The sequence below is a fragment of the Mesoplodon densirostris genome, chromosome 1, assembly GCF_025265405.1.
Source record: "Mesoplodon densirostris isolate mMesDen1 chromosome 1, mMesDen1 primary haplotype, whole genome shotgun sequence".
In the NCBI taxonomy this organism is placed as follows: Eukaryota; Metazoa; Chordata; class Mammalia; order Artiodactyla; family Ziphiidae; genus Mesoplodon; species Mesoplodon densirostris.
In genome coordinates, this window is record NC_082661.1 from 182,397,958 (window position 1) to 182,416,916 (window position 18,959).

The following is an 18,959-nucleotide window of genomic DNA, read 5'->3' on the forward strand; positions in this document are numbered from 1 at the left end:
TTTGCCCTCTGCACCCTTGTTGCTGCGCTCTCCTCCGTGGCTCTGAAGCTTCTCCCACGCCACCCCGTCTCCACCAGTGAAGGGGCTTCCTGGTGTGTGGAAACCTTTCCTCCTTCACAGCTCCCTCCCACTGGTGCAGGTCCCATCCCTATTCTTTGGTCTCTGTTGTTTCTTTTTTATTTTGCCCTACCCAGTTACATGGGGAGTTTCTTGCCTTTTGGGAGGTCTGAGGTCTTCTGCCAGCGTTCAGTAGGTGTTCTGTAGGAGTTGTTCCACATGCAGATGTAGTTTTGATGTATTTGTGGGGAGGAAGGTGATCTCCATGTCTTACTTCTCCACCATCTTGAAGGTGCCCCTGAAGCCCTACTTTATACCAGACAGAATTTTAAGCACATAAACACATCTTTTTACATTTTCAAACAGTATTTGCAAATATGACATTATTACTTGCAAACCAACAGAAGAAATTAAAGTTGAGAGAAGCTAAATATATGCTTAGCGTAACATATCCTATAAATTAGGTAATCCAATTTAATACTTTCTTCCACTTTAAAGTCCGGCAAGTCAACATGTTTATTTTCACCTCCTTGCATAATCTTACTTGAAGAATGGCATGGCATTGGCTGTCTGTAATCCACCAAAATTGTGTAGAGAAAGGAGCCCAAACCCTAGGAGTCATGAGACTGGGATTATATTCTCAGGTCTGACAGTTATGAAGTATGCCATCTTGGGTGATTCACCTCATCTGTCAGACCTCTGTACTCTTATGTACATAAGAAAAAGAAAGTTCAATTATCCTTAGTCTAGCTCATCCTAATTGTTTACTGACAGAGTAAGCTTTGGGAAACACAGCATTTTAAGTCCTACACTAGGATTAGAAGGGATCTTGGAAACACATTGCATATTCCAGATGACAGAAGTGCCACTCTGGCAGATGCAACGTAGTATCTGCTGATGGTAGAAAAAGACAAAACCTGAAAATATGGGCAAATGATCTGTGACAAGAATGTCCTGACAGTGATTATAAGTGATTATTCTAGGAGGCAGAGGAAACATAGTGACAGAGAACCAAGGTGCAAGTAATATGTGGAGAGGTAAAGGGAAACCACAAGGGCAGTCTATCTGTACTTTGGATGCTCTCAGCCCAAGGGCTGAGGATCAGAGGTAGAACCTCATTCTAGAGGAGAAACTCTACAAGATAAAGACATGGTGCCAAGATGCAGAAGCCTAGGGCCTGACATCAGAGTAAGACTAGCGTACTCTTGACTTGGTACTGGGTTGCAAAGTTAACCCTATGTTTTCCTAGAGCTAGGCTTGGGTAGGTCCCTAAAGTATGATGGAACTTCTGGATGGAGGAAAGTGGTCCTATCTTCAGATAAAAATATTCTGTGAGAAGCAGGCGAGTCTGGGATCTTGACTCCAGGTGAAGGATAATTATTTTCACCAAAGTTTATCCCAAGGCCAAGGCTGATCTTTTACTTTTTGATCTGATTCTTTAGGCAGAGTCATCCCTAAATGTATTTATTTACTTACTTATAAACCTTTCCTCAACTGTCTCACTGTAGCATTTTGTAATTAGGACATTCCCTTTAGGAAATTTTTTTTAAAATGCAAATGTATTTATCTGTATGTTCTTTGCCTATTTTTAGTACAGATTACTTAATCAGAGTAGCAGGGAGCAATTCAGGCTACTGAAGGAGTAGAAACAGGTAGTAAGGAAAGAAAAATGGGAAAGATCTGGGGCACTCAGTGCTTCCTGAGTTTGGAGGTTTCCAAGGGCAGAACAGATTGATTCAGAGCACTCTAAAAGGGCTTATGTAGGAGAAGCTAAGCAAAAGAGAAGGTCTCTGATTTGAATTTTGTATAATTAGGTTTTATACATTGCATTTTAAAGTTTTGGAATGTGACCTATTATCATTTTAGAAAGAGAACTCTCAATCTTCAGTCTTGTTTTGCTATTTTCATACACAAACCAAATGTCTCTATAGTGACTCCAGCTAGAAGACAGTGATCTAGTATATGTTATGGGCTAACTGCTATCGAACTTATATTTTGAGTTCTGATTTCTAAAAGTGTTCTCAAGTCTAATTCTCCCAAATCAAATGGGGTGAGATGGGTTATTTTTTGTTTGTTTTTTTGTTTTTTGTTTTTTGTTTGTGTTACATGGGCCCCTCACCACTGCGGCCTCTCCCGCCACGGAGCACAGGCTCCGGACGCGCAGGCCAAGCGGCCATGGCCCATGGGCCCAGCCACTCCGCCCATGTGGGATCTTCCCAGACCGGGGCATGAACCCGTGACCCCCGCATCGGCAGGCAGACTCCCAACCACTGCACCACCAGGGAAGCCCTGGTGAGATGTTTTATAGGTATCACACTGCACCGGTGTGTCTAGCTGTACCATTTTACTGTGATTATATTATCTCTCCTGGTTTCCCCACAGGAACTACTAAAACTAGAAGAACCCCAAGTTCATTCATGACCCTTTTGTGCATTCCTTGTTGTGGCTAGGAAATTCTGTTTAGAATTTAGGTTGAAGAGGATGAGATGAGTTTAGGTGTGAGTTCAGGAAGTGTGTTAAGTGGGCCAAGAGCATGAAGTGAAGTTAAGGCAACATAAATTCTCATACCCAGAAAATTTCCCTTTGGCCTCTGCTCATTATTCAAACTTTCCCAGGGCTTTCCCATCTGAAGCCACTCATTAACCATGTTTCTAGATACAAGTTAACTATGTGGTACATAAGAGACACACAGAATACCCAGAAAATGTCAATAGAAGTAAATTTGATACAGTCATAATTAGGTTGATGAAATAGTGCCAGAAATTCCATAACTTTGTTCCAGAATAATGTTAGAATAATGTGCTCATTAGCAAAAGAGAAATGCCAAGGAATTCTGAGGTTATCTTGTATATTCTGTTTCCACTTTAGGGTCAGAAGTCCATTGGCAGTGTCTGTTATGTGTCAACAGTGTGAGATATGTGTGTTTGTGGCTTGCTTATATAGATAAGGAGTAGTGAGGATAACTCTGTGATTGAAAAATATCTCCCCATTCCAGTCTGTGAATTACACATTCATTTTCAGTGAGTTTACCACACTGTTCTTTTAAAAGGTTTAATGTACTCTTTAAACATCTGAATTACAGTCACTGACATTTTAGTTTGAATTTCTTTAATCCAAACGTTGATTGACAAGGTCATTTTTACTAAAGAGTAAGAGTATTATTGAAAGACTACATAGGGAGTGGGAGGGATATTTATATATCAAGGAGATCTCTGTGGCAGGCCTAGGTGGTATACTTCGGAGAGCTTAAGAACAATTAAAATTTGGGTTTTGGAAGAAGATACATTAGAAAGTGACATAAAGAAAGAAGGACATTGAAGTGAATCTTTGTCCACTTTGCAGTCTTTTCTGGTCCTTTGTGCCAATAAGAATTATCTGGGGGCTTCCTCTGTTGTGTGTGGTGGAGCTTCTAATTTAAGACTAAAAGATAACATGTACTTTATCAAGAGAAAGAAATGGTTGAACGAACTATAATTTTACATTTGAGGGAGGAAGAAACCACCATTTGAAAAATGAGAAATATATACCATTGGAAATTTATTAGAAAGTAATTTGTAAGTGTTAAAGTAGAACTGTCAATAATGAGTGAAAACATTTTTGAATATCTGCAAGTTGTTAAGAGTGGTCTTCTGGCTTCAAATAAATGTATGCCTAGTATCAAAGCCACAGCTAATTAAAGAAATAAGAGAAAGAAGGAATAATCAGATATTAGGAGTGATCTAAAAAGCAGCAATGTTCAAAGAATTTCTTTAATTCTTATTATTATCGATGCTAAGTATTCCTCCTACATTATGTGATATATAAGTCCATCCATTTGATATGTGCATAGGCTGCTTTAAAAATGGAGTGGGGAAGTAGTAGTAAATGCCACTGAAATGTGGTTTTTAGACGTGGTTTGGGTAGAGTTGAGAGTACATAATAAAAATGATGAATTGACTTAAGCCTTCCTTTCCTGTTTTCTGTGTTTTAAGCACAGTTGTTTAAATTCCCTGTATGGTTAGAATGCATGCACTTTTAAGAAAGCATTCGCTGAAAGTAATTGGACGTTTTCCACTCTCCCATAAATCTGCTAGTAGGTGTTTGATGTTCTTGGAAAGTCAGATGATAGACATTTATTACTATCAGAGGGGCCCTCTAAAGAGCAAATTCATAGTTGTTTAACAAAACAGAGCAATTTAATGAGTTCTAGATAAAGTCCTTTGAAAGAAAATTTTGTCGTGAAAGCTTTTAAACCTCAAGAAAGTAAAGCATATCAACACAATCTACATTTTCTGTGACGGAGATGTATGCTTATTTCATTGAATTGTCATGGAAAACTTATGTACATATTAATTTTAATGACATAATTATACTAAAGTAACAGCATCAAGAAGTGATTTAGAGCAAAAGCTCTTGATATGAACTTCCTCGGTTCAATCCCAGCTCTACCACTTATCAGTATTTGAACTTGGACTAAGCCATTTGATTACTGTTTGCCTTTGTTTCTTTGATAAGAATGAGGGTAATGATAGTAATTATTTATTTATGTTCTTTGGACAATTAAAGGAAATTCTAATATACAAACAATACACATACCAGTATATTGTATGTACTTGTTCCTTGTATATATGTATGTATCTGTACATACAAGTACTTGTACGTGTGTTTACTTGTATACACATTTATACCTTAAACATACAAGTAGGGTTTTATTATAACTGTAATGGCTTTTCTTTATACAGTTTCAGGTTTAAATATCTGAAGATTGATACAGAAACAAAGTCACATTAATATTGACTTTTTCCCTATCACACTGGAAATCCATACAACAAAACTTATAGATCTCACATATAAAGTAGAAAGTGGAGAGGAAAATACCCTTCAATGGAGATAAAAGCCCCACAGTATTTTGTATTCCATTCTCATTCTCTGTCTTAATGAAGGAGAGTGACTAAAGATGAAGAAATGAAGGATTAAAGCATCACAATCATTACCTCTGCATCACACCAATGGGTCATAACTCCTGTCTATTCTAAATGCTGACCCTCAAAAGGGGAGGCAGGCCTTCTTTGGGGGTCAGGAGGATGCATATAGTTGGAAAACATTCCTCAAAATGATTCTCATATGTTCTCAGTTTCTTTCCTATTTAGATTAGCTGCCATTAGATAGTGTCCTTTTCTTGTTCTTCATGGAGAGATGATACTGCAGATAGCACTTGCAGAAAAATGTTTCTTTGCCTCCCCAAATCATGATGTTGGATAAATGTCTCATTCTACTGTGTACTAAAAGCTAAAAGGTTAAAAATGTCTATTTAGGCAGAAAAGTCAGTCTGTAAAGATGCTGCTTTCAATATGTGACCAACACAGCCATGGTGGTTAGTATGGCTAAAAGGAACAGGTGTTAACAAATCCAGTCACCAATATTCTGACCAGCAGAAGAGAGTTTGTGCAAATTAGAAAGACAGGGAGTTTAGTTTGAAGCCTGTTTTAAGAGATAGCTTGCCAAGAAAAATAACAACCTTGCAAGCCAGTGTGGCACAAGGCAGGAACGCAGGTTATCTGAGTCCAGTACATTTTAATGTACTACTCAAATGTAGAGTGCAGTGAAAGAATAAGAAATGTGATCATACTGTTATGCAGAGAAGGGTGATTGTTCCAAAGAAAATGTCCCAGAGATATTTATATGGTTTTGAGTTGCGTAATCTGTAGGAATTCCTTCATCACTCATACATAAAGAGAAGAACATTGGACACAAATGGATGCAAGAGCATTAGTGAGGGTCAATCTAATTTAGTTCAGAAACACTCTTCATGGCTGGAGAGACATTATCACCTCCTTAAGGAGGCAAAATAGGTAGCAAACACTTGAAATTAGACAAACTGTTTAAAGTTAATTAATAAAAATTCATTTAGAGATCATCTCACTAGATACTTATTTTAAGTAATTCCTTTATTAATTGAAATAATAACACCATGATTTATTAAGTATATATTATGTGCCAAACATCAGAAAAATCATTTAATATAAATTATCTAATTCAACATCACAACCCTAGGTTTTCGTGTGGAACATTCTATCAAAAAGTTTGATTAGGTCTAAGCTAGAGCTGTGTAGCAAGGACTGAAACCAAGTCAAGACAGCCAAGACTTTTAAAAAGTATAATTACTGTTTACCTTAAAATTAGCAGTGCCCAGTGCATAATAGAAATCCAGTAAATAATGTGCTAAGTATATGAATAAAATATTAAACAGTACCTGTCTTGCAAATAATATTTCGGGTCTGTTAATTGTTGATATATTAACATATGAATAAACAATATAATTTGTAAAATAATTAATAAAGAATGTAAGAAAATATCAATGTACAGTGTTTGTTCATTTTAACAGGTTTTATTGAGTGTTTATTATATTTTTGACACCAATCTTGGTTCTGAAGCTTCAATAAATGAGGAAGAAGCAGTGTTTTTTCCTCGAGGAGTTCATAGTCTAACAGGGAGATAAACAAGGAAAGAGAGATATGAACAGCCAGACCATTAATAAGCTCTATGCATCTAATCAATAGTTTTGATAATCAAAAATTCAAATAATTAAATTCAGTATGTTCTCTTTAAAACTATGTACCTCTTGGATTGGTGATTACCTTCTTATGTTCCCTGAATTATCAGTAACATTAAATATAGTATGAAATAATAACAGCCATTATGTTAATCAGATGAATTTTATCTGAGGTACTCCAGGCTCATGTGAGATGAAATCAGTTACTCTTTTGTTTAGAAGTGGGTTTTTTTTTTTTTTTTTTTTTTTTTTTTTGCGGTACGTGGGCCTCTCACTTCCGTGGCCTCCCCCGTTGTGGAACACAGGCTCAGCGGCCATGGCTCAAGGGCCCAGCTGCTCCACAGCATGTGAGATCCTCCCCCACCGGGGCACGAACCCGTGTCCCCTGCATCGGTAGGTGGACTCTCAACCACTGCGCAACCGGGGAAGCCCTGCCCTATGTTTTGATGTACGTTGTTGTCTTTTCAGAATGATGGTAGTCCCTGATTTCAGATGCAGAATATCCCAGAGGTTTTTGAGCAGTAGGTGACAATTTTCTTCAGATGATGGCATAGATCTATGGTATGGCAGGGTAATGAGCAAAGAAATTCTGCATTTTGGCTTGATATATTTATAATAGATGACACTTTGATGATGTCATGTCTAAGGTTTGATGTAAATAATAAGTATGAGATAGTCCAGTTCATATTTAAGTCTTTTAATGTCATTTTATACTATTGTATGACAACCCCACTTCTTCGCACATGTACCACATGCCAAAATTATGAATATGAGGTGTCATATGTTTGAATTTACTTATCCATGACTGTCAAAGTCAAAGTTTTGTGTTTATCATTTCAATTATAATATTTTATACCTCCTATAGGTTTTTTTGTTTTAAAATGATATTGTTCTAAATGATCAGATTTTTTTTTAAATACTGAGAACTCTAGAACAGAAAATACAAGAGGCAACCAGATGCAGGAAAAGAAGTTAAGTCAGAGCCCATGGATACATAGCATTGACAAAATATTCGTGGCCAATTTTGACTCAGGTGTTTTATTGGTGTAGATAATACTATAAAAGAAAACAAAACGTATGCCAACTTTCTGAAATTGTTTGAGGCAAGCAAGGGTAGTTATAGTCCTTCAAATTATTATGTTTCAGCTAATATTAAGCAACAAGTTAGACCACTAACCCTGCAAATAAGCAGTAAAATAAAGACCATAGGTAAGAATGAAAATTACTATTTGCAACTCAACAAACGTGATTGGAAAAGGATATAAAATGGAAAAGGCAACAAAAGGAAAATTGAAGGAAAAGGAAATCAGACCAGCTGTTGTGAATCTGTTTTTCATGCGGAGATGCTTAAATGGGACCAATGGCCTTCCAGGCAAGGTTGCTGAGATAATAACACTGAATTTGTTCAAGATGATTTGATTAGATGGTCTGACAGTAGATGTTTAAAACTGAAAGAATAAGCTGTTGTAGGCCAACCGGGCTGTTTGCTCTTTTTTAGAAGTCTCATATCTTTGTTTAAGATCTTGAACAAAGATTATATTTTTCTGCTTTTTATGCAGACATAGCATCAAAAAAAAAACAAACAAAAAACCACAACCTGTTTGTTTCACATTTTTTAGGAGTCGTTTTAACAGCTTACCTCTTATTACTATCAGCAGTTTTTGCTGTCATATTGCTTTTCTTCCTCATTTTATTAATATCAGCCTCATTACAGTACCTCCACTAGCTTCCCCTACTGTGATCTTTAGTATATGCATGTTTGTGTCATGTGCTACTGTCTTTTATTATGTTTGAATCTTGGCAAAAATTTCTTTTAACTGCAGTATTTTGTAGATAGATTGTACTGGTCCCATGCAATTATTGTAATTGTTGGACATGACTGCTATTCGTGCCAATTTTTACTTTGGAAGTTTCTGTATGATACAAAAACTTGTTCTTAAGCACAGAATTGGGGAAAAAAATAACTAATTTTTAAATCTTTAAATAGAAAGTTTTAAAATTTCCATGCCTCTCTTTTCCTGTATTGAATCTAAGCTGAACTAAGGTGTCCACACACAAAGGACATGGATTATACTTTACAAGTTGTAAAGGAAGCACTAAAAAACAAAATGTGCAAAGAAATAAACAGATGTTAACAATAAATGAGCTAATGAAATAATATTTATAAATTGATTATGTAACATAAAACTCTCCCAATAAAATACCTTTTAAATAATTCTTCAGTTTTTATACAGGTATCACGCTAGCAATGAATAGGACAGAACATCAGTTACTTGGCTTCAGACTCTCATAGTTAGAGCCATTAGAGACTATTGATCATATACATATCATTTTGATAGGAAAATTACTACACCCCTAATTTCACAGTCATCAAAGAACATGTAAATACACAATGAACTTAAAAAAGACCAAGACATACTCGCTGGATCAACCTGATCTTAATGGAACAATCCATGGTATGTAATGCAACGGATGTACAAACATAGAAAGAGGAAGTGCACTGTAGGAAAAGGAAATGGTTTAGCCACTCTTGCCCATGTACAGTATGACACTAATCACATTTCTTTTAGTTAGTTGTTTAGGTTCTCTTTTCTGTCATTAGACTGTGAGTTCTTTTGAAGCAAAGACAATGAGTTATTTATCTTGTCATCTCTGTTACCCAGCAATATATCTAGTGGTAAGAACTCTGTAAATACTCATTGAATAAATGAATTTTTAAAAATACCAGTTTACAATTGCTACTAGTTTTCAGGCCCAAAGTTGAGAGAGAGGGAAAATCCTGGAAGAACTAATGGTATTAAGATTTATCTGGGGCCTCCCTGGTGGCGCAGTGGTTGAGAGTCCGCCTGCCGATGCAGGGGATACGGGTTCGTGCCCCGATCTGGGAGGATCCCATATGCCGCGGAGCGGCTGGGCCCGTGAGCCATGGCCGCTGGGCCTGCGCATCCTGAGCCTGTGCTCCGCAACGGGAGAGGCCACAACAGTGAGAGGCCCGCATACCGCAAAAAGGAAAAAAAAAAAAAAAAAAAAAAAAAGATTTATCTGGGGGCATCAGGCATATATTTACCGTAGCAATATATAGTTCTTAACAATTGGTGTGTGCTTAGTCATCTAAATTTTACCTATTGAGGTTCACTCTTTAATAACACTGTTAATTAAAAATAGAGTATAATTTGAAATGGTAATCATTAAAATGATGACTTATGTATTATGACTTATAGTATTACTTTACAAAAAATAAATAAATAGGGCTTCCCTGGTGGTGCAGTGCTTGAGAGCCTGCGTACGGCAAAAAAAAAAAAAAAAAAGAAAAAAGAAAGAAAGTATGGGCTAAATAAGAAAACCTGAGGTTTGGTTTACTTTTTCTGTTTGTTTATTTTGTCAAGATAAGGGCAGCATAAAATGCAATAACCTAGACTTTTGCTCCGACATCAGAGTAGGTAAATAGCTGAGGCATTAAATTTCATTTGCTAAGTTCTTCTTCTATGGCCATCTTCTCTGCTGATGTGTCTAGAATGCTTTAGGTTCCCTCTAGCTATGATGTCTCTATACACATCCAGAATACTTACATTACTAGAGCACTGTCCATGTGTGCTTTGCAGAATTAAAACTATCCCTCTAAATATGCTTAGATGATATTTCATGCCCAGTTAAAATTAATGTGAAAACTTACAATGCATTCAGGTACATAATATTATAAACAATCTTTTGCACCATTTTATAAAATTTAGAAAATACTTTAGACCTATAATTTCTCCTTCACATTTTACATTTGGGGTAGCTGAATAATATAATTATAGAATAACCATATTTTAAAGCCAGATGAGACCTTAGCATTTCTAAGACCTTAGTAGGTAGGATAAACTTGATTTCAAGCTATGGCTCAATTACTGTAACTATGAATTTTGGAATGATATATTTCTGCTCAAAGGCTTGATTTCTTCATCTTTAAGACTGATAGGTAAGATGATACAGCTACTTTGGAAGGCAGTTTGGCAGTTTCTAACAAAGCTAAACAAACGTATGGATACCAAGGGGGAAGGGGAAGTGGGATGAATTGGTAGATTGGGATTGACATACATACACTATTGACACTATGTATAAAATAGATAACTAATGAGAACCTACTGTACAGCTCAGAGAATGCTACTCAGTGCTCTGTGGTGACCTAAATGGGAAGGAAATCAAAAAAAAAAAAAGGGATATATGTATACATATAGCTGATTCATTTGCTGTACAGTAGAAACTAACACAACATTGTAAAGCAACTATATTTCAATAAAAATTAAAAATCAACAACAACAAAACCCATTAAACATACTCTTAACATACGATATAACAATCACCACACTCCTTGGTATTTACCAAAATAAAATGAAAAGTTACCTCCATACAAAAACATGCACATAGATGTTTATAGCAGCTTTATTCATAATTGCCAAAATCTGCATGCAAGCAAGATATCCTTCAGTAGGTAAATGAATAAATAAACTGTGGTACATCCACACAATGGAATATTATCCCGTGCTAAAATGAAATAAGCCAACAAGCCATGGAGGAAACTTTAACGCATATTACTAAATGAAAGAAGCAAATCTGAAAAAGATACATACTGTATGATTCCAATTATGTGACATCCTGAAAAGTGCAAAACTGTGGAGACAGCAAAAAGACTAGTGGTTGCCAGGGGTTGCATGGGGGATAAATAGGCAGAGCACAGAGGACTTTTAGGGCACTGCAACTGTTCTGTATGATACTACAATGGTGGATATATGTCATTATACATTTGTTCAAACCCAAAGAATGTAAAATAGCAAGAGTGAACTCTAATGTATTAAACTTTGGACTTCGGGTGATAATATTGTGTCAGTGTAGCTTCATAGACAGTAAAAAATGTACTACTCTGGTTGGGGATGTTGATAATGGGGAGGCTGTGCATGAGTGGGTAAGTGGGAACCTTTGTACTTTCTGCTCAATTTTGCTGTGAATGTAAAACTTCCCTTAAAAATAAAGTTTATTATTTTTTGGAAAAAAAAAAGATAGGTAAGAGACCTACCTCTTAGGAATGTTATAAGAATTTAATGAAATAATGTACATATGTTGATTATAATATGCACATTATGGAAAATAGGCATTCCAAAATTATTTGTTAAAAACTCAAGGGCTTCCCAGATGGTGCAGTGGTTGAGAATCTGCCTGCTAATGCAGGGGACACGAGTTCGAGCCCTGGTCTGGGGGCGGAATCCCACATGCCGTGGAGCAACTAGGCCTATGAGCCACAACTACTGAGCCTGCGCGTCTGGAGCCTGTGCTTCACAACAAGAGAGGCTGCAATAGTGAGAGGCCCGCACACCACGATGAAGAGTGGCCCCCACTTGTTGCAACTAGAGAAACCCCTCATACAGAAACGAAGACCCAACACAGCCAAAAATAAATAAATAAATAATAATATCCCCTAATATGCTGATTTATAAAAAAAAAAAAAAAAAACTCAAGCAAATTGACGATCAGAGATATTACTGTGTAAAATCTAGGAAAGAGTTGGGGAAAGGATCAAACTTTTTCTTAATTATATTCTTGGAAAATTGAAGAATGTTCAAAATTCCTACCACATTAATTATAGATATCTGTAAATTATGAATGTTATTGAATATGTAAGATTGAACATTATCAGTTTTCTTCCAGTTTAGAAGCTGAACACAGTGCTTGTTAAAGGTCTCAGGTGGACTTGGCACTGAATAGTGAATGTTTCAAGAAGCTTCTTTGCTGTTGTAATTGATGAACCAATATTGATTCATTAACTACCTTCTGCAGTTTACATTAGGGTTCACTATGTGTTTTAAATTCTATGGATTTTACAAATGTAATAATGACATGCATCCATCATGACAGTATCATACAGAATAGTGTCACTATGCTGAAAATCCCCTGTGTTACATCTATTCATTCCTCCCGTTTTACCCCTGAATCCCTGGCAACCACTGATGTTTTTTTACTGTGTCCATAGTGTTGACTTTTCCAAAATGTCATATAGTTGGAATACTGCAGTATGTAAACTTTTCATATTGGCTTAATTTATTATCAATATGTATTTAAATTTCCTCCATGTCTTTTTGTCGCTTCATAGTTAATTTATTTTCATTGCTGTATAATATTCCATTGTATCAATGTATAAAAGTTTGTTTATCCTGTTGAAGGATATCTTGGTTGCTTCCAAGTTTTGGTAATTATAAGCCAAGCTTCAATAAATGTTCATGTGAAGTTTTTGTGTTGATGTAAGTTTTCACCTCATTTGGGTAAATACCAAGTAGCACAATTGCTGGATCACATGGTAAGAGCATGTTTGGTTTTATAAGAAACTGACAAATTGTCTTTCAGAGTGGCTGTACCATTTTGCATTTCCACCAGCAATGAATGAGAGTTCCTGTTGCTTTGTATTCTCCTCAGTACTTGGTATTCTCAGGGTTCTGAATTCTGGCCATTCTAATAGGTGTGTAGTGGTATCTCATTGTTGTTTTAATTGCAATTCCCTGATGATATGTGATGTTAAGTGTCCTTTCATATGCTTACTTTTCATTTATATGTCTTCTTTGTTTGGGTGTCTTTGTTAGATCTTTTGCTAATATTTATAGACTTTTTTATTTTTATTGTTGAATTTTAAGAATTCTTTGTAGATTTTAGATACCAGTCCTTTTGCAAATATTTTTTTCTGATCTGTGCTTGCCTTTTCATTCTCTTAACCAACAGTGCCTTTCACAGAGCAGAAGTTTTAAATTTTTATGGAGTCCAATTTGTTAATATTTCCTTTCATTTATTATACTTTCAGTGTTGTATTTAAAAAGTCATTTCCAAACTCAAGGCTACCTAGATTTTCTCCTAGGGCTTTAAAGTTTTGCACTTTACATGTAGGTCTATGATTCCACATGTAATTTATCCTTTACATTTTTTCCCCATGGGTAGAAAAAATAATTGAAAAATTAGTAGCTTCCAAGACAAAATACACAGTCAAAGAACAATTTTCCAAAGCTGAAAGCAAGACTTTTACAAATTTAAAGTGAACAGCTGTCAAAAATTCACTATTGAGAGACACCAAGATGATAATACTTGTTTAAGGAGAACTGGATAAAGAAAGAATGGTTAAATAAAATTCTAACTTAGAAAAAAAAACTGGTTGATGGTCCTATAGAACAGTAAAAATGTAACCTTCAGGATTATGTTTTCTATAAAAATTATTCCCATCTCTATCAGATAAAAAATTATTTGCATTCCTGTGTGACAAGAATTATTTACCTAGCTATCCCTTTTAACAAAATGAGCATCTACAGAACTGTAAAACACTTACAGAATTGTAAAACATCCTAACCAATAGTAAATAGCAAGTGGTAAAAAGATTGACACTGCTGGAGAATTAGATATCTGCCAGGTAGGCTTGGTTCACAATGTCTACCCAGGAGGGCACTGAAGGGACAAGCAATAGTACCTTTTGCCTATTTCTAAGCTTTTGATAAATTTCTTTACTTCACAGAGAAAACTGTTGTAAGAGCCTACTTAAGACTTATGAAAAGAAATATGAAGACTTCAGTGACTTTGTGTGTGTGTGTGTGTATGTGTGTGTTTATTTCTATAGAATCGTGTCTGCATAAGTACTGCAGAATTCCTTTAAGTATAGTTTGGTAAAGAACTAGTTTGGGAATAGCAATCTTTATTTTTCTTTTGATTATTGTCAGAAGTGGGTCAAATAAATTTGAGCTGGTTAAAGTCCAATGAAGAATAAATAGCTTATAGTGAAGAGAAACTAGGCAAACTTTTGTGATAAAGGTTAACAAAACTTCATTAAAATGATGAGATAATTTTGACTATCATATTTTGGGAAGAATAAAAGATAATGAAAAAGTAATTCTTACCTATATTTTATAATAACTATAAATGGAGTATAACCTTTAAAAATTGTGAATCACTATATTGTACACCTATTTTACATCAACTATACTTCAATAATTTTTTTTTAAAAGAAAGTAATTCTTTCTGGTTGCTAGCTTTTAAACCCTTTACAGAAGGGGATTTACCTTATTTATCTTTTACATCATCTACATTTTCTAACACAGCAATACCTAGGTTCAGGAAAGGAGACAGAGGAAAGGTTCTAAGGATGTAGAAAAGGGATATGAAATTTCAAAAAGTTTTACATTTAGCTATATACATGTTCTTTATTCTCAGAATAGTACTTGCCTAGATATTTATGCAGGATATTACTTATTTGGAGAACAATCATCATGATCAAATTCTTACTAAAAAATTTTGGCCACCTTTAAGTAGATACATAAACAACAATTAACTTATATACTGGTGTATCCCATTGGCTTTATAGCTTCTTTTTTTGAAGGGGCATGAAAGAGAAAAATTACTGTGTAGTTGCCTATGTAATGAATTTTAAATTTACAGGTAGAGATTCAGGTGTGCAAAATGGAAACATTTTCTTAGTTAAATCTCTGAGCTCATTTACAATGCATTGCTAAACTTAGTCTTGCCAATTTAAGAAACTCAACCTCTTTTGGTTTATAATTCAGTCTCTTTAAAAAAAAAATTTCCTCTTTAGAAAAATAATAACATTTTCTTTCTTTTAAACCTCATTGTAAAAATTATGTAATTGTTAAATCCAAGTACATGTGCAGTTGAGAAAAAAAATAAATTGGAGGTAGAGCTCCTAATGATTTTTTTCTGCGTCTAACGAGTAAACTCATTCCATCAGCGAAGACTTAAGAGATATGTCAGTAGAAAGTTTTATACAAAGTATTTGGTGTTTTATTTCTTTCCTATAGGTGTAGAGTTATATATCTAGACATAAATACTCAAGCTATCATGAAGGCCTTTTTAACTACTTATGTTCACCTGAAATAAAGAAATGCTTGTTTTTAAGACATTAGCTTAATGTTTAGTTACTGTGTATATGGGAGGTGCCCTTTTTAAAAAAAAAATTTTCTGGTACTCTGTGTTTAGAATTTCATGCAAATAATTGTTTTGTGAACATTTTGTGAAACATTCAGAATAATGGGGAAGTGTCACAATAATGGAAATCTTGCAAACCTTTCCTAATGCTTCTGCACTATATTTAATCTTAGTAATTCAAAAGATCATTTAGTCATCATCTCCGACGTTCTCAATATAGCTGCTTCAGATAAACGATGGGTATATGCTTCTTGTCATTTATTTTCCTTATTTTTTATATTTTATATTTTCATGTAAGATTTTTATTTCCATATCTGACATTAACTCTATGGTTCTTCAACATAATTAACACCAGGGCTTCTGATTGTGTTGTGCAAACTAAAGCAATAACTACACAAACTTCTATAAGGCCAAGCAAAAAAGAATCAGAAAAATTCTTACTGTATATTTTATTCTCCTTTTAAAGTAATAAAATAAATTGTGAAGCATATATATCATTGTTTTATAGAAGTGAACATTCATTGTTAGTAAATATTTTTTGTATTTTTTCCAGTGCAAAATCATAGGAAAAAATAGTTTGTGGCAGCTATAATTTCACCTTTAATTAAATAGAAATTACTGAGTTTATTAGATAATTAATTTTCCAAAAATGAACAATGTTTTTTCTTTCCTAAATATCTTTTCACTTTCACAGAACTGAGAAAAACAGCTCTGCAATCTAAAATTAAGCACCTTTAGTAAATACAGATTAAACATGCATTGACTACCTATATATTGTGTTTGCTTTTAAAAAAACTTACCAACATACTCTGGAAAATAACAGCTTCTTAATGTGTCATTAAAGGGCACATCTGTGGATTTTTAAAAAACTGATCTTTATTATGCCTTCCACATTTATACTTGTACTTCAGTTCCAAGAGAAACATGATGGTGATGATACACACGTGCTTTCTATTGAGATGGGACTGTGCCTCGATTTATTACAGGCCTTAATGACACATTCATAACTGAATGCTACAAATTAGGTTAAAACTCCAGTGAATTTATAATGAAGGTTTTCAGTACTTAATCTTTTTCATGCAAATGAACTTACTGTCCTTAATGTGGCTTAAATTGACTAATTTTAAGGCTACAGAAATGTGTCTACCAATGTTCATAACCCATGATTTAGGATTTAGGCAAAATAATGTACTGTTCCCAGGTGCATCTTATAAGAAGACTTCATTCATTCATTCAACAAACATTCTTGTTAACCTAACAGGTGCTATGTACTGTACCAAGGGCTAGGTACCTCAAGGAATAAGATAAAATTCCTGCACTCATATATATTTGTTAGTCTACTAGAGAGATAGTTTCATTAGTATATCACTAAAACACAGAAAGAAGCTCTAATGAAAACATATAAACCATTTTATGTGAACCCCAAACAACTTGGAACAAAGTTTGCCTTGTTCTAGGTCAGCATGGCTTTCCTGAGGCAGGACATTTAACTAGTGTCTTAAAAGAATAGTAAGAAATTCCCTGGTGGTCCAGTGGTTAGGACTCTGCCCTTCCACTGCAGGGGGTACGGGTTTGGTCCCTGGTAGGGGAACTAAGATCCTGCAAGCCATGAGGCATGGCCAAAAAAAAAAAAAGAATAGTAGGAGTTGAGCAAGCAGACCAGAGGGGATTGGCAATTACGATATTGTGATTTAGAATAAGAGGTATATCTTTGGTCTGTTTCTGGCACAGAGCTCCTAAAACCCTTGGAATATACTGAATGATGAGGGCCCTAAAGCTGTCTTTTGTACGTTAATGAGGTGACTTTGGGACCACCCCGCCCGCCGTAGGATGGGGGCTGGTTGACAGGGCAACCAACCATGTGTTTAGAACTTTTAGTTCCACCCCTTTACCTCTGGGAAGGGTAGAGGGGCTGGAGGCTGAATCAGTTGCCAATGGCCAGTGATTTAATCAATCATGCCTATGTAATGAAGCCTCCATAAAATCCCAAAAGGATGGGTTTTGGAGAGCTTCTAGGTTGGTGAGCACATGGAGATTTGGGGAGAGTGGCATGCCTGGAGAGGGCATGGGGCTCTGGGCCTTTCCCCATACCTTACCCTCTGCATCTCTTCCATCTGGCTAGTCCTGAGTTATAAAAGTTAAATCTAGTAAGTAAAATGGTTCTCTGAGTTCTGTGAGCTACTCTAAACAAAATAATCAAACCTAAAAAGGAGGTTGTGGGAACCTCTGATTTATAGCTAGTTGGTCAGAAATACATGTAACAACCTGAAGTTGGACCAGCGTCTGACGTCCAGAAGGGGGGAACCTTCAAATTGTAGCAGAAGCACAGGTAACGATCTAGGCTTTTGACTGGTGTCTGTAGCGGGGGTGAGAAGGGGCAGTCTTGTGGGACTAAACCCTTAACTTGTGGAATCTCATGCTATCTCCAGGTAGATGGTGTCAGAATTGAGTTGAATTACACGTCACCCAGCTGGTGTACAGAGAGTTGCTTGTTGGTGTTGGGAAGCCTACACACACACACACACACACACACACACACACACACACACACACACACACACACACACACTGACATTGGGTCCAGGAACCCAAAAGAACAGTCTAGGTCAAGGTTCTAATATGCCCACAGACACAGAGGCATGAAAAAAACATGGCAGATTTGGAAAATTGTAAAATAGATATAACTAAAGCATGAGGGACCATCAAAGGAATAGTAGACATCAGGTCTAAGAAGTTCACCAATGACCATATTCTTTGACAATTTGGATATTATGCTCTACAAAATAAGAGGAAGGTGTGACTCCGCAAGGAAATAGCTTTATGAATATCTGTCTTGTGTAGCTTACCTGCAGAAAGTCAGCAAATCCAGGGAGAGGGAGAGGGAGAGAGAGAGGGAGAAGGGGAGGGGGAGGGGGAAGGGGAAGTTAACAATATGTTCTAGAATTACTGAGGCCTTTTTGTTGTAGTTGTTTTCTCTGTGTGTTTTGAAGTAATAGAGTCTTTAAAGATTTGGGGTGGGGATTCATTTAATAAAAATAGAAACCATTTCTTTAGTATTCTTTTAATTTCTTAGAAATATCATTGCCCATGCTTGTTGATATTATACATATTTACTCAGTTCCACTAATTAGTTTTATTCTGGGAGTATTAATCATTTTATAGAAAAAGAAAACATTGTTGTGCTATACTAATAACTCCCAGCTGTCTTCATTCCTTAATCGTGCAAAGAAGGAAGAAGAGAAAGAGGTCTGGAGATACTCTTCAGAGTGAGCAAATTTCTCTGGGATTCATTTACTTCAAGTCAATCAATCTTTTTAAAGCCCTTTTTATATATAAGTTTTTTCACAGATGTAGTGAGGTTATTGCTTTACAGTATAAAATTGTATATTTCACCATTTTCATCATTTGCTAATTTATAATATTT

General features: G+C 35.5%; 1 protein-coding gene across 1 annotated transcript in view; it reads left to right on the forward strand.

Moving 5' to 3' along the window:
* The window catches only part of CTNNA3 (catenin alpha 3), a 1,652,440-nt gene that overhangs the window by 1,225,344 nt on the left and 408,137 nt on the right, over positions 1-18,959 (forward strand). The gene's annotated exons all lie outside the window — the stretch shown is intronic.